This window comes from Pteronotus mesoamericanus, unplaced genomic scaffold (assembly GCF_021234165.1).
Source record: "Pteronotus mesoamericanus isolate MK-2021 breed Mesoamerican mustached bat unplaced genomic scaffold, CSHL_Meso_final contig_2, whole genome shotgun sequence".
Classification (NCBI taxonomy): Eukaryota; Metazoa; Chordata; class Mammalia; order Chiroptera; family Mormoopidae; genus Pteronotus; species Pteronotus mesoamericanus.
Genome location: NW_026555084.1, coordinates 20804980 through 20818147, shown reverse-complemented (window position 1 = coordinate 20818147; position 13168 = coordinate 20804980). Strand labels below are relative to the sequence as shown.

The 13168-nt window shown below is 52.1% G+C and overlaps 1 protein-coding gene across 1 annotated transcript in view; it reads right to left on the bottom strand.

Annotated features, from left to right (window-relative positions):
• FGF1 (fibroblast growth factor 1) overlaps positions 1 to 12652 on the bottom strand; it is an 81357-nt gene extending 68705 nt beyond the window's left edge. Inside the window, exon 1 of the mRNA XM_054568252.1 lies at positions 12495 to 12652. The gene's annotated coding sequence lies outside the window, so the exon portion shown is untranslated. The remainder of the gene's footprint in view (positions 1 to 12494) is intronic.
• Positions 12653 to 13168: the final 516 nt, after the last annotated feature.

Here is a 13168-nt window from a genome sequence, read left to right as displayed (position 1 = left end):
CAGAAAAATGAACTTGCCTGGGATCACATAGCTTCTTAGGGGCAGGACTGGAATTTAAACCCAGCTGTGCATCTTCAGCACCCCTATTTTAGCCACAACTGGGATTTTCCTGAACTTCCTTCCACCGTGGCAGAATTGCACCAAAAATATATTTGAAAGGTAAGAAATGACAAGGACAGGAGAAAGTGGGAAGGATTCTAAATGACATCTCCTAAGCTTTAGGTGATTCTAAAGGGTAGATGCAAGAAACATGCTGGTTGGCCTACCCAGAAGAGCCCTAAAAATAAGTGTTTTTCTGCTTTCTGTATTTCATATATTGTATAATGCTCTTTCCTCTTTGATAGTGATACAGCTATGCATAAATGATTTGTGGAAGGATGTCCAGTGCAGCATTATTAATAACAGTGACCACAAACTGAACATCCAATAACAGAGGACATTTTAAATACACTATAGTGGAATGTGCTGCCACTATTAAAATTTCTATTTTAGAAAAATGGAAACTGCCCATGATATATTGCTCAGTGAGAAAGTAAGTACAAGTGTATAAATACAGCATGATCCCATTTTTTAATATGTACACATATGCATAGATAGGTACACAGATATAAACACAAAGGAAAAAAACTGGAAAATACATCAGTACTACCAACATTTTAACAATGATTATTTTTGTTTGATAGATAATATTTTATTAAAATTTCTTAAATTTTATTTTCTGTTGTTACTTATATTCCCTATAATGTAATATTGCTTAATTATATAAAAACAAGTAATACATACTCATTAACTCAACAGTGCCATTAAACAAATAGTTTTGGGGTATCCACTATATATCAAGCATGGTGTAGTCAAAGCATTAAAAAACTTAAACCAAAAATGAAATGTACTCAATCCCTGCTCTGCTAACATGTTGGATGATCTCCTTCAGGTCATTTTCTACACAGTTTTAAAAACATAGCCATGGTCACAGCAGACAGTGGAGGCCGCCCAGCCTCCGAGCCCCGACTGCCACCGTCACCCCTGCGCACCCCTTCACCTCCCTCTCGGCCTCAGCTCCGTCATCCGTGTAAAGGGTTAAGAGTGGGGTCTACCTCATCAGCTCTTTGGAGGATGCAATGGGTCACTTGAAGTAAAGAGCCTTGAAGTACACAACAAATAATAGCTATTACTGTTATTACTCTGTGTGGAATGGCTACACTGCTGTACTATTTTGTTTTCTATCTCTTTTCTCCCAATGAGTAATAACGCAGTTGTATTTCTCTTGGAGAGCAGGGACCACCGTTCAGGTCATTCAGGCAGATAAAGACACCTTTGAGTTGCACGGGTAGTGAGATCACTCAGTCACAGCCATTGGGCCCCGTCTCCCAGCCAGAGCTGTAAAGGACAGAGAGACCTGCTGCGGTTCAAAGCGAGACTGGAGTGTTTATACACCTTTCAGAAAATCTCAGGAGCCAGTGTTGGACAAGAACTTACTTGATTGCATTTGGAAACCTAATAAACATGACTAGTTATTGGCAGTTGGATATCCAGGCTCTATGGCTTATACTGAGCAACTCCGTGACTTTGGGCCTTGGTGTTCTGTTCCGTCTGTGAGTGTGGGAGACTGTTCTGTGAGCTCGAGTAGCAGGCTGATTCCCCAGCAAGCCGGACTATTTCTCGCTGTGGCACTGCCGCTCTCCCGCCTCAGCCCCTGTCCTCTGCCCTCTGCGTGGCTCCGGGGCCTCCTAACTTGCACCCGGCCTTCCTCCTGCCCCGCTTAGAGTCAGTTCTCCACTCGAGACCAAATGAAGGCCTTAAAATGTCAATCACTGCATGTCGCCTCTGGATTCCAGTCGCCCCCATGGCTTTTCACTGCACTCAGAATGAAGCCCGAACTCTTTTCAAGACTGCAGGACTGTGCGTGATCGGGCCTTTGCATGTCTCTCCGCCCTCATCTTGACCCTTCCTCCCTTGTTCGCGCTGCGTAAGGTGTCCTTCCGTTGGATTCCAGAACACACAAGCTCTTGTCCACTCCTGGGCCTCAGCAGGTGTTCTTCCCTCCGCAGATAGTCTTCACCCCTCCTCTTCACATGCATGGTGTCCCTCATTCTTCTGGTCTCCACTGCTATGTCACCTTAGAGAGGCTTTCTCTCTCTACCTAATTTCTAACAGCTTCTCTTGTTCCCGTGCCTTGTCTATTTCCTTTATAGAATAGATCTTATCACAATTTCTACTTATTTTCTTTCTTTCTTTGTTGGCTTACTTTGTATACGTGTGTGTGAGTGCGTGCGCGCTCTGTCCCCACTCCCCTGCCCCATTAGAATGTAAGCTCCTCGGGGTCAGGGACAATATCTGTCCCTTTGTTTTCGTATTCTCAGGCAGGACCCCTCATGGAGAAGGTGCCTGATAAATACGAAAGGAAGGGAAGGAGGGAGGGAGGAAGAAAGGAAATCTCCGAAAAAGGGGGCTGCTTTTCCAGGCAGCCCAGTTGCCCGTGAATGTGGGCAGTGTGTCCTGCTCAGCCCTAGCATTACTGTGCAAGTTTAAAAATAAACCCCCTGGCTGGAGTGAGAAGCCTTTGAAGAGGATGGGGGAGAGATAATGAGAAACATGAGCGGCCAACGCAGGCCCAGCAGGATGTGGGACTGGCCAGGAAGGGCAGGGAACCTGACTGGGGGAAAATACTGACTTTGGGGCTGCAATAGTCTGACGAGTGTCAGATGTGTTTAGATCTGTTTTAAAAAGAGATGTTCTTTACAATTCCGAAAGCAGGGGCCTCCACACCCACGTCTGACTACCATGCCGTCGGAAGAAGAGGGAAAGGTCAGGAGGTAACACAGAGGCAATGAGGCCGCTCTGGCTGAGCCTGCCCCTGACCTTGCCCAGGGCCCATCCCAGCGTGGGACCCGAGCCTCCCACCCCAGGAGGGCCCCAGCCAGACATCCCAAGGTGTAGCCGCCTTCCAAAGGCTTGGCTCAATTCTAGGGCAGTGGAAGGCGGGAGGGTCAGGTCCATGGGTCACTAGAAACAACTCAGTCATCGTCTTGGAAACGGGCTCCCCCCAGTTGCACTGTCTGTACTTGGATCCACCCAGAACCAGCTGCGTACTTAAGCCTCAGGTCTCAGTGGGAGATGGGGAGGCATCTGGGAAGGGTCGCAGTGGGTCAGTCAGGGGCCCACCACCTTGATGGGAGGCCATCTACCTTCAGACCTTAGTAAGAGGTGTGACGACCCAGGAGAGCAGCAGGCCGAGGGTCCGAGAGCAGGCTGTGAGCCTGAGCCTGAGCCTGAGCCTGACCCTGGCGGCGCACGGAGGGGGCGGGCCTGCTCGACGGGCTGCCCGCACCCCCTCCTCCAGACTGTGACCCGGACCCCGTCCCACGCAGCTTTCCGTGCTGCTCCAGAAGCCAGGGGATGTGCTCATGGTCACCTGGAGCAAGGGAAGAGTCACAAACCCCTGGAACAGCGGTCACCTCTGAGTTTTTCTCTAATCCACAGCTACGGAATGGGCAGGAGGGCCACAGGGAAGGGGAGGAAATAAGTGTCCGGAGGGAGACAGCTGGAGCTTTCTCACCAGCCTTAATGAACCTCCTCCACCCCCGGAGAGGAGCTCTCTTGCGGAGGAGGAAACCGAAGCAGGAGAGGACCCATGTCTTCCCCCAGGTCACCTGGGGCGAGCAGGGCGGAGCCGGCAGCCTGAAGGCAAGCCGGCCCGCGCTTCACAGCCAGGCGGCAGCAGGCCACCCCTCTGGTCCCTGCAGTCAGCTCTCAAACGATTGAAACTCAAACCCTAGGGCCAGGGGCCCTGGGGAAGAATTTTCGAGGAGCCCTTACTCCAAAGAGCTGCTCCTCCTGACAGGTGGGAATCCCCAAGGTATTTTGTGAACGGAGCAAAAGGAGCCCGAAGCTCACTGTTCTTGACTTGTTGGTTGGAAAGCCTGCAGTTTAACCGCTGCCCCGGGAGCTTGTGTCTGTTCTGCGCTGAAACTCCTTTAGGGACTTTTGCTTCCTTGGCAGGTTCTAGGTTCCTGACGTGAGGATTTTAAGTGCTGAAAAAGCACAGGCTGATAACTGTCCCCCGGAATAAAAAAGACTGACCAGGGAACAGCAGGGCAGCAGGTGACCTTCATACCACAGGACCTTCTTTTTTTTCTTTTCTTTTCTTTTTTTTTTTTCCAAATGCATCCTTGTATAGGCTTCCAAAAGACTTTGGCCAGACTGCACAGCTTATCAGTGGGAATAATAATTAATACTTTATGAGGAAATACTATGTGCTATGCATTGTATCCTAAAAAATTTGGGGATCTTTACACGTCTTATCTCACTAAATTCTTAAACCAACCCTATGGGACAGCGACAGCTAACGCTGATGATATAACATAACACCTGCAGGCACTATGGAGTCCACCTGTATAAACTCACGCATTCCTGTCAGCAGCTCTAGGATACAGGTGCCACATTACCCCTGTTCTACAGAAGCAGAGAGGCTGTGCAGCTTGGCCAGGGCAGTGGAGCTATCGAGTGTCAGAGCCAGAATTCAAGCCCGGTCTCGCCCCGGAGTCCACACGCTCAGCCTCTGCGCTGCCCTGCCGTCCATACCACACACTGCCACTCTGAAACCAGACAGGGTAATGCGGGAGGGGTCAGAGTCGGAACTGTCAGGAGACTTCTCCGTGTCCCGTGTCACCTGTCTTTCCAAGGAACTTAGGCTGCTGCTTCCTGAACCCTCGGCAAAGCCACCCAGGACAGGCCTGGCCAACCGAGTGGAGGTTTTGTCCGTGGGAAGAAACCATTCTGCAGCCCACCTGCACCTCCATCATCACCTCAAACACCCCCCCCCAAAAAAAGTGGAGGCTTTTAAGGAGGAAGGCTTTGTTCCTATACACATCGCCCAATCACTGGAGAGGCCTGGGCCGCCTCCGCCTGTGCCTCTGGACCAGGGGCGCACTCTCTCTCCTTGGGGCTGCGTGCTTGCTCTGTAAACTCCAGACAGTAACATTCGTTCTCAGCTTCCCCTCCCCGTTGCCATTTCTCCATTCTGACGAAGATTCTGAGGAAGGACAAAAAGGCCTCATTTTCTAGAAGCTCTCTGTATCCTCAGAGGTATCCGTGCAGCACTTTGCACACATTGATTAATCAATGCCGACCGCCTCCGCCACTCCCAGCTGACTGGTGGTGGAGGCGGAGGCGAGCTGCTGTCTGCCCCCATGGGTGCCAGGGCCCACATCTCCCTGCTGGGCGCCTGACACTGCTTGTTTGCCTTTGATGCGCATCTGCCACATTTTGGAGAAGAAAGGTGACTTTCAGGAAACCAGTCCTTCGTCTCTCAGCATGCATAAAGACAACTAGGCCGATTTTCCCAGACTCCCAAAGGAAGCCCTCTGGAGGGATGAGAATAAGGAGTAAGCCAGAGAATCTGACACGTACAGGGGGTCCTGGGGACTCTGAGGGGCCTGCCCACCTGAGCCAGAGTCAGAGGTCCTTGATGGAAACTTGTCAGCTCGGCTTTCAGATGTCCCGGGCCTTTTTCTAGAGCTCTGAGGAGCAACAGAGGGTGGGCGGTCCCACTGCTGTCCTTGGTCTTGGCTTTGCCACTCCCAAGATCAAATGATTCACTCGTTCATTCATCGCACAATTATTTCTGGAGCACCTACTGTGTGGCCCAGCTCTGTCCTAGGCACTGGGAACACAGCAGGGCACAAGGCAGACAAGGTCTTGCCCTCATGAGGCTCACATTCTAGTGGGGAGAATGGGTAATAGCAGGTTTTTAAAAACTGACAAGAGAGCTACAGCTTGGGATGAGTGCTGGAAACAGATAAGGTAGGAAGTAGCCAGAAAGAAACACACTGAGGAATTGAGAGGGATGGGGATGAAAGAACTGGGGGGAAGCCACCCAGGCCGGTGGAACAGGGACGGCACAGTCCAAGAGGCAGGGAAGGACGTGGGGCAGCAGGGGGACGGAGAAGAGGCCAGGGCAGCTAGCGCGGGCGGGGCGGTGTGACAGGAGCGGGAGTCGGGGACCGCGCTCCCCAGGCGGCCTCGGGCTGCCGCCTTCCTCAAAGTCTTTTCTCCAGCATGTGCCCCACTTGCCCCAAGAACTCACTCATCCTTGGTTAGCCAAATGCAGTCCCTCTGCTCAGAGAAAAAGGAAGGGAATTCTCTTTGTAGAAGTCAGGATGTGCGGCAAAGACGTTCGGTTTTACACCAGGACGCACACAGGGATCACACCGACAGCATTCTGCGTTGAAGGGAAGCCTCCCAGCGGTGGGTGTGGTGTGTGTCTGGTAGTGGAGGGACCGGGGAGGGGTGTGGACACCAAGCTGGAGCCCCACCCCCGACCCTGCACCGGCATCCAGCCTCAGGCCTCTTTGCTGCATCTGGTGTATAATTATGCATGGATCAAAATTTGGCTCCAGGTCTTTTCCTCTCCCTCTTTCAGCACTGTCTGCCCGCTTTCCCACCTGCCTGTGCCCACGTTCACCCCTGGTGCGGACAAGGGGTCCACCTGGGCCTCCTGACCTCACCTCATTCTCCTTTGCAACTTCACTCCGTGTTGTTCCCGACAGCCCTGCTGAGTAACTAGCCTCCTGAATGCACACCCGCCCCTGCAGCTTTAGCTGAAGTACAGCAGGCAAAGGGGAGGCTCGTCCACAAGGACTCTCTCAAAGAAGGGGCTGCGGGGTCAGCGCCAGTCTGAGCCAGGCCTGGGGCCAAGCTTGCTGATTAACCTCTCGGACTGGAGAGAACGGGCCCTCTTTATAGGCCCTTCCCAGTGGGGCCATGGCAAACACAACATGGTTGATTGAGGGGAGACCATGGCTGGAACACTATTTGGGAAGTGGCCTAGCACTTCACTCCCTAAAGGCAAGGCAGCCCGCTGGCACCTGTAATGTGGCACCTGTGTCCTAGAGTTGTTGCAGGAATGCGTGAGTTTATGCAGGATTGTGGGCTCAAGAAACCTGACGTCTTGCTTCAGGGCTGGCCCATTGCTGGCTGGCACCATCGGCATATGTATGCCAACGTAGCCTTTGTTGGAGTGAGAGTTTGCCCTATATCGGATGGCTTCCTTCTCTGGCCTTCTATGGCTCTCAGCTTAAGGACCTAAATGTAGCGACCATGGTCGGGCCCTCACCTGCCCCTAGGGCTCTGAATCCCCCTCCCTCCACCACACGCCTGTCTTCCTCGGCAGTGCCACAATTCCTCACACCATGTGACCTTTGCACATACTCTTTCCTCCACCCGAAACACTCTGCCTTCACCCTGATGCCTGCTGACCCTCCAGATCTCAACCCAAGTGTCCCCTCCTCACTGGAGCTTTGCCAGAGCCCCTGGCTGGGCCTGGCACTCTGCGTGCGCTTGCAGGGGACCGCTCAGCTGAGCTGTTGTGTGACTGGTATCGGTATCCCCATTGAGCCTCTCACTTTTATGCCAGTCATGACTCAGGGTTCCAGGCCCTGTTGCAGCCCCGAGTTTAGCACGCTCCCTGGCACACAGGAGGTGCCCCACAACATAACTGAACAGGCCTGAAGAGGTCACAAATGGCCCCCAAGTATCCAGACCCTGCTCACTCTCTTATGTCTCTTCCTGCCTTCTTTTTTCTTTCCTTGCCCTTCCCTCCTCCCTCTTCATCCTTTCTACTTATTCCTTCTTCCTTCCTAGGCCTTGGGCCTGCCTGCGGCTCCCAAGAACACTATTTAAGCCAAAAAAAAAAAAAAAAAAAAAAAGACTCTGGTCTCTACAGTAGTAGTTTGCTGGGGCTGCCATAACACATTCTGCAGACTGGTGGCTTAAACAGTAGAACTTGTTCTCTCACAGTCGTGGAGGCCAGAAGGCCAAAGTCAGGGCGTCGGCAGGGCTGGCTCCTTCCGAGGGCTGTGAGGGAAGACTCTGTGCCAGGCGTCTCCCCTTGGCTTGTAGATCCATCATCTCCCTTTGTCTCTTCACGTTGTCTTCCCTCTATCTTTGTCTCTGTGTCCCAATTTCCCCTTTTCATAAGGACACCACTCATCTTGGATTAGGGCCCACCCCGATGACCTCATTTAAATGTGATTACCTCTGTAAAGAGCTATCTCCAAATAAGTCACATTTTTAAATACTGGGGGATAGGACTTCTACACGTGAACTTGAGGGGGCTGTCATACAACCCATGACAGCTACCTTCCACCTGCCCGTTGCCCGAACCCTTTTTCCACGAACCCTGAGTCAGATATAAGTAGGGAAGCACTGGGAATAAACACCTCCTGGAGAAATTGTATGGGAGTCTGGGAACGGGGGAGGGCAAGTTAGGAATGTGAACTGGAGAAACAGCCAAGGGTGAGAAGGAAGGGTTGAATGGACAAAGAGCGAAAATCCTCTCATAGGCCAGGCTAGAGGTTACATGCCTGTGCTCCGGTCATCTGCCAGTCCTGAGTGCACCTCCCAGACCCGCCACTAACTAGCAGTGGGGCCTTTCCCCTCACATGTAAAATGCAGATAACAATAGCACCTAACTCCCAGGACGGCGGTGAAGACTGAATGAGAGAAGAGCATGCATGACGGGCTCAGCGCTGTGCCAGGTACACGGTAACTCAGCACGCAGTAGGTGCCCTGTCGCTGTCATTATCACAAGCAGAGGCCCCATCCAAGGAAAATGGTAACTTAGGATGAAGGTGATGACAAAGAAGAGACTAGTTGCTATTGATTCAGGCCACAAGACTCTGTGTTCTCATTAACAGTGATGACGACAAGGGGACCAGAATGAATGTCAGACCCGGGCGTTTACAATGGTGGCCTGTGGACCAAAACATCAGAACCACCTGGGCCTAACCAGGAAAAGCAGGATCCTGTGTCCCTCAGGAACCCGGCTGATGCAGGACTTCTGTAAGCAGGACTCAGACCCCCAATGTTTTAACAAGCTCCCGTGTGATGCTTACGCACATGAAAGCTTGGAAACCCCGGCCCAGACCACAGGCCCTGGAGGGGCAGAGAGGAGTCCTGTTCATTAGTGACCCCCCACATCCACACAGTCCTGGTGGAAGGTGGGCTCACCTTCTTGGATGAAGTCAGGGAGGTGGTCTTGAGCAATTATACATAAAACAAATTTCTGTTAGTCACATTTTAAATGTTCTATTTCAGGGGATCACATTGACAAATCAAGTCTTTTACATCCCTGTAAACTTCACTGCACCCAGACACTAAGTTCCGGATTGTCCATTTTTCCTCTCTCCACAACTGCAGTCCACCTGGTCTTGACCTCACGCTTAGCTCAAGATGACCCGTGACCTCAGGCCTGAGGGTGTATGGAGCCCAGGCCCAGCACTGTCTGTGCCTCTGTCTCTGCTGTTAGGCACCGGGTCCGGGAAGACCTCGGGCCCACCTTGTCCTCCATGCCTGCATTCATGCCTTGTTTCTGAAGCCCGGGTCCCAAAGGCCATAGGTCCTCAAGGTGGAGATTGTGCCTGTGGGCCAAGCTGGGGTCCTGCGTCTCCTGGCAGAGCTTTGAAACCCTGGCCTGCTTTCTAGATCTTCAAACACCGCCTTGTGTTGAATCCCTGTGACCAAACTCCACCTGCCTCTCAAGACACCCAAAACACAGGTGGCATACCGGTTAGGAGCACAGCCTGCTGTGGCGCTGGGCTCGGATACCCGCAGCCTCCGGCAGATGGTTCAGTCCCCCCACGCCTCAAATCCTGCAGCTGCAACACCCCCTCTTTCCTAGGTTGTTAAGAGAATTTGGCAAGGTCACACGTGTAAAGCCAAGCACAGTGCCTGGGTCTCAAGAAACACTAGTAACCAGCACAGAAGCTCTTCTGTTTCTGGATATTTAGAAACACAAGCAAAACCCCACACAAAGCAAGGACTCCTCCACGCTGTCCAAAATATGGCACTAGTGGCCACTCAATAGATGTTACTTTGGAATTTGCAACAAATCAACCTCTGGGCAGCCTTTTCAGAACTCACCTTTCAGTAGTGATAATAATAGATAATAATAGCAAATACTCACATAGGACTCTCTATACACGAGGCTCTGTGTTAAGAGTATTATGCAGTTGATCCTCTCAACAACATGGCTGGTATCTTATTTTACAGATGAGGAAACTGAGGCACAAGGTCCCAGAACTAGTAAGTGGCAGTGTCTGATTTTGAACCTCTGGGAGCCTGGCTGCAAAATCTATGCTCTCAGCCACTATATTATGTTGCCTTCCTTAAATAGTGAAATTTAGGAATCAAAGTAATTTCTATTCCCGCCCTTCCTCTTCTCTCCCTGTGGGCCATCGGGCCGGTGCCTGTCCTTCCTCTTGTATCTTGGACACCTTTACTTCCCACCGGAGTTGAACACTCTGCCAGCCCAGGCTGATTCTCTGTTACCTGCCCTCCCAGGTAGTTCCCCTCCCTTCTCTATGGTTGAGTGGGCTGGATCCTGTCACGTCTTGAAATGCAATACTCTGTCCGTAACCAATAAACATCTATTGATTAGCAGATCCTTTCTTAAGGAAAAATACTCGTTCGCGTACAATTTATGTGTCATGTATAGGTGTTAGATTTACCTAAACCAGGGTATGCCTGTGGCACAAACAACTGCACGTTACTTTTCCAGTATCTTACTCCAAGGGGTATTCATTAGCCTGACGTGTCTATTAGATGAGGTAGAAGGCGTGTGCCTTCCACTCTGCAGGAACCCTCGTCCTGGAGGCCGGCTCAGCAGGGCTGGCTGCTCCACGACCCCTAACAGTTTATTCAGGGCCCACAGCATACATGTCAGCCTTGTGAACAAGCACACACTCTGTCCTGGGATCAGATGTCTGTCCTTTTGCCAGGTGTGGGAGGAGCATATGGATGTCCATACGCCATTGTCACTGAAAATAGGATCACCATGGTTGGTGCTACTATAAAGTCAAACTGCTTAATCCGCTGAATTCCGCTTCCTTTTTCTGAACCAGGCAAGCCACACCTCTGCAAGTGTACCCCAGGTTCGCGAGGGAGTTTGCAAGAAACTCAGTGTTTTCTCCCTTCATTTTTCATGTATTGACTTTGCCTTTAATCAACTAGCCTTCACGTGCAAATCCAGGTACCCCTGCTGAGAAAGGCAGGCTCAACAGGAGAAAGTCGCCCTGTGTCCACCCGCCGCCCCCAGCAGCACAGTTGGTGATCTTGCCTTCAGATACACAGTCTCTAAAGGGGACTTTCCTTGGAAGCCCTCAATGACCAACATAAAGAAAACAAAGGAAAAGGGAATTAGTGACTGTGAATCACAGTCTCAACCAAAATCCATACCCATTCGCACAAATGGCCCCAGTAAACAGCAGCCAGCCCTGTGCCAGACCCTACTCCACAGAGCCAGGCCCATGCCTTTTCACCCGTTTGCCAGCCTCGGGCTGGCTCATCCCCACGCGGAGCCTGGCTCACTCTCTGCCCAATGCTCGCGTCCTCCTGCTGGTGTTTGCGGAGCTAAATCATAAACAATCAAATCCCTGTAGCAAATGGAAGGGAGGGTGCCAGTCCCGAAGCACAAAGCACAGCAGAGGGGCGGGGTGGGTATAAAGGGCTGGAGAAAGCACACTGTCCGCCTTCTGCTGAGGCAGAGGGTGCTCTTTGGACTTGAGAGGAGAGATAAGGTGGGCGCCTGCCCTCTTGGGTCTCTGAAAACCAGGCACTTGATTAAATGTCTGGAATTCCCACCCTGGCACCCAGAGGTCTGAATTTTTCCAGCAATCCGGTCTGGAAGCCTTGCATACTTTTGTCATGTAATAGTGATGTGGGTGTGGCCTGGCCTAAGTGCCAGAGAAATGTGCCCATCTGCGCCGGCTCCTTCTCTGCCAGGGTCTATCTGGAAGGGCACCCAGATGAGGATGCACTTTTCAGAGGAGGTCAGAAGGTCAGGTAAGAAGTAACCCAGGGGCCATCGGAATACCACCCTATCAAAACATATGCAGATAAGCCCACCTTGCCATCTGACCTTTTATATGCAAATGGTGGTTAAAATCGAAGGCTCCCACTGAGTGGAGGAGCTCTCCGAGGCAGCTGATTTTCCAGGCTCCCCCAGGGGGTGAGTGTGACCCAGCAGGAGACTGCCAGCCACTTAAGAAGGCCACCGCCTTCGGCTTCTGCCAACCGCAGGGGCCGCATCCAGCACTTGAAGTAAATGAGAACATTCTGCCCCCTCCAGTCCTCATCGGGCTGGCAGTGGGGGAATGAAGATAATGGGGCAGCCTGGTGCAGGATCGTTTTTTACAGTCTCTGAACTCCAAGTCCTATTCCTAGGCGCCTGGGCCACCCACAGGCCCTTTCCCCAGAGCCACGGTTTAAACCCAGCCAGAGGTGAGCCTCCGGGTGCTCCCTTGCAGGAGTGCTCTTTGCAGAGGTATCTGCCTAAAACACCTACTGCCTTAAGTGTTTCCTTTTTTCTTCCCTCTGCATGGAGCTTTATACTTGCACTCGGATGGACACACACACACACACACACACACACACACACCCTCAGATCTCGATGTAACCTGCTCTTGTTCCCCAGAACAGAAACCTGATATTCTTACCTTAGAGCTTGTAGGCTGAGGGCTCTGCCTGTCTCCCTCCAAGGGGAGAGGGAATGCGCTTGGCGTCCTCTGCTGTGTCTGTCACTGTCACTGCGCTGCAGTGCTTCCCTGGCAGCCTCAAGCCAGCGCCCTCTCTCTGACTGACGCTGTGTGAGGAGAGAGAATGGGCCGTGGCATGCACACCAAGTTGCTGGTCCGTCTCCAGGCTACCAGTCCGCAGGGCTGTGTGGGAGGCAGGGAGGCAGCGTGGGGGCCTGAGGACGTCAGCCTCCAGGACTTTCCCTGGCCTTGTTTATCAGCACAGGGGACCTGCCTCTAGACAGCCCCCCGCACAGAAGCGTGCATAGAGCCCTAAGTGCCCCCCACTCTGGACAGCTAGCAGCAGTGGCCCGGGAACACAGAGGTATCGGCCAGCAGGGGAGGGAGGCTGAGACAGCAGACAGTGGCAGCAACTATCCCGGGTGTTATTTTAGCGTGGTTTGTCTTGGGGCAAATGGCTGAACCGAATGGACTACTGGCCCGTCTGAGCAGAATCCTGTTTATTTTGAGGCCTCAGTTGCCAAGGAAACAGCAGGTCGTGGCTCAGAGTTGCTTCCCTGGAGTCAGAAGGCTGCCAGATGAAAAGGAGTCCTTTTCTGTTCTGTCCTCTGGCATCCTTGCCCAGGGTGTAGGTA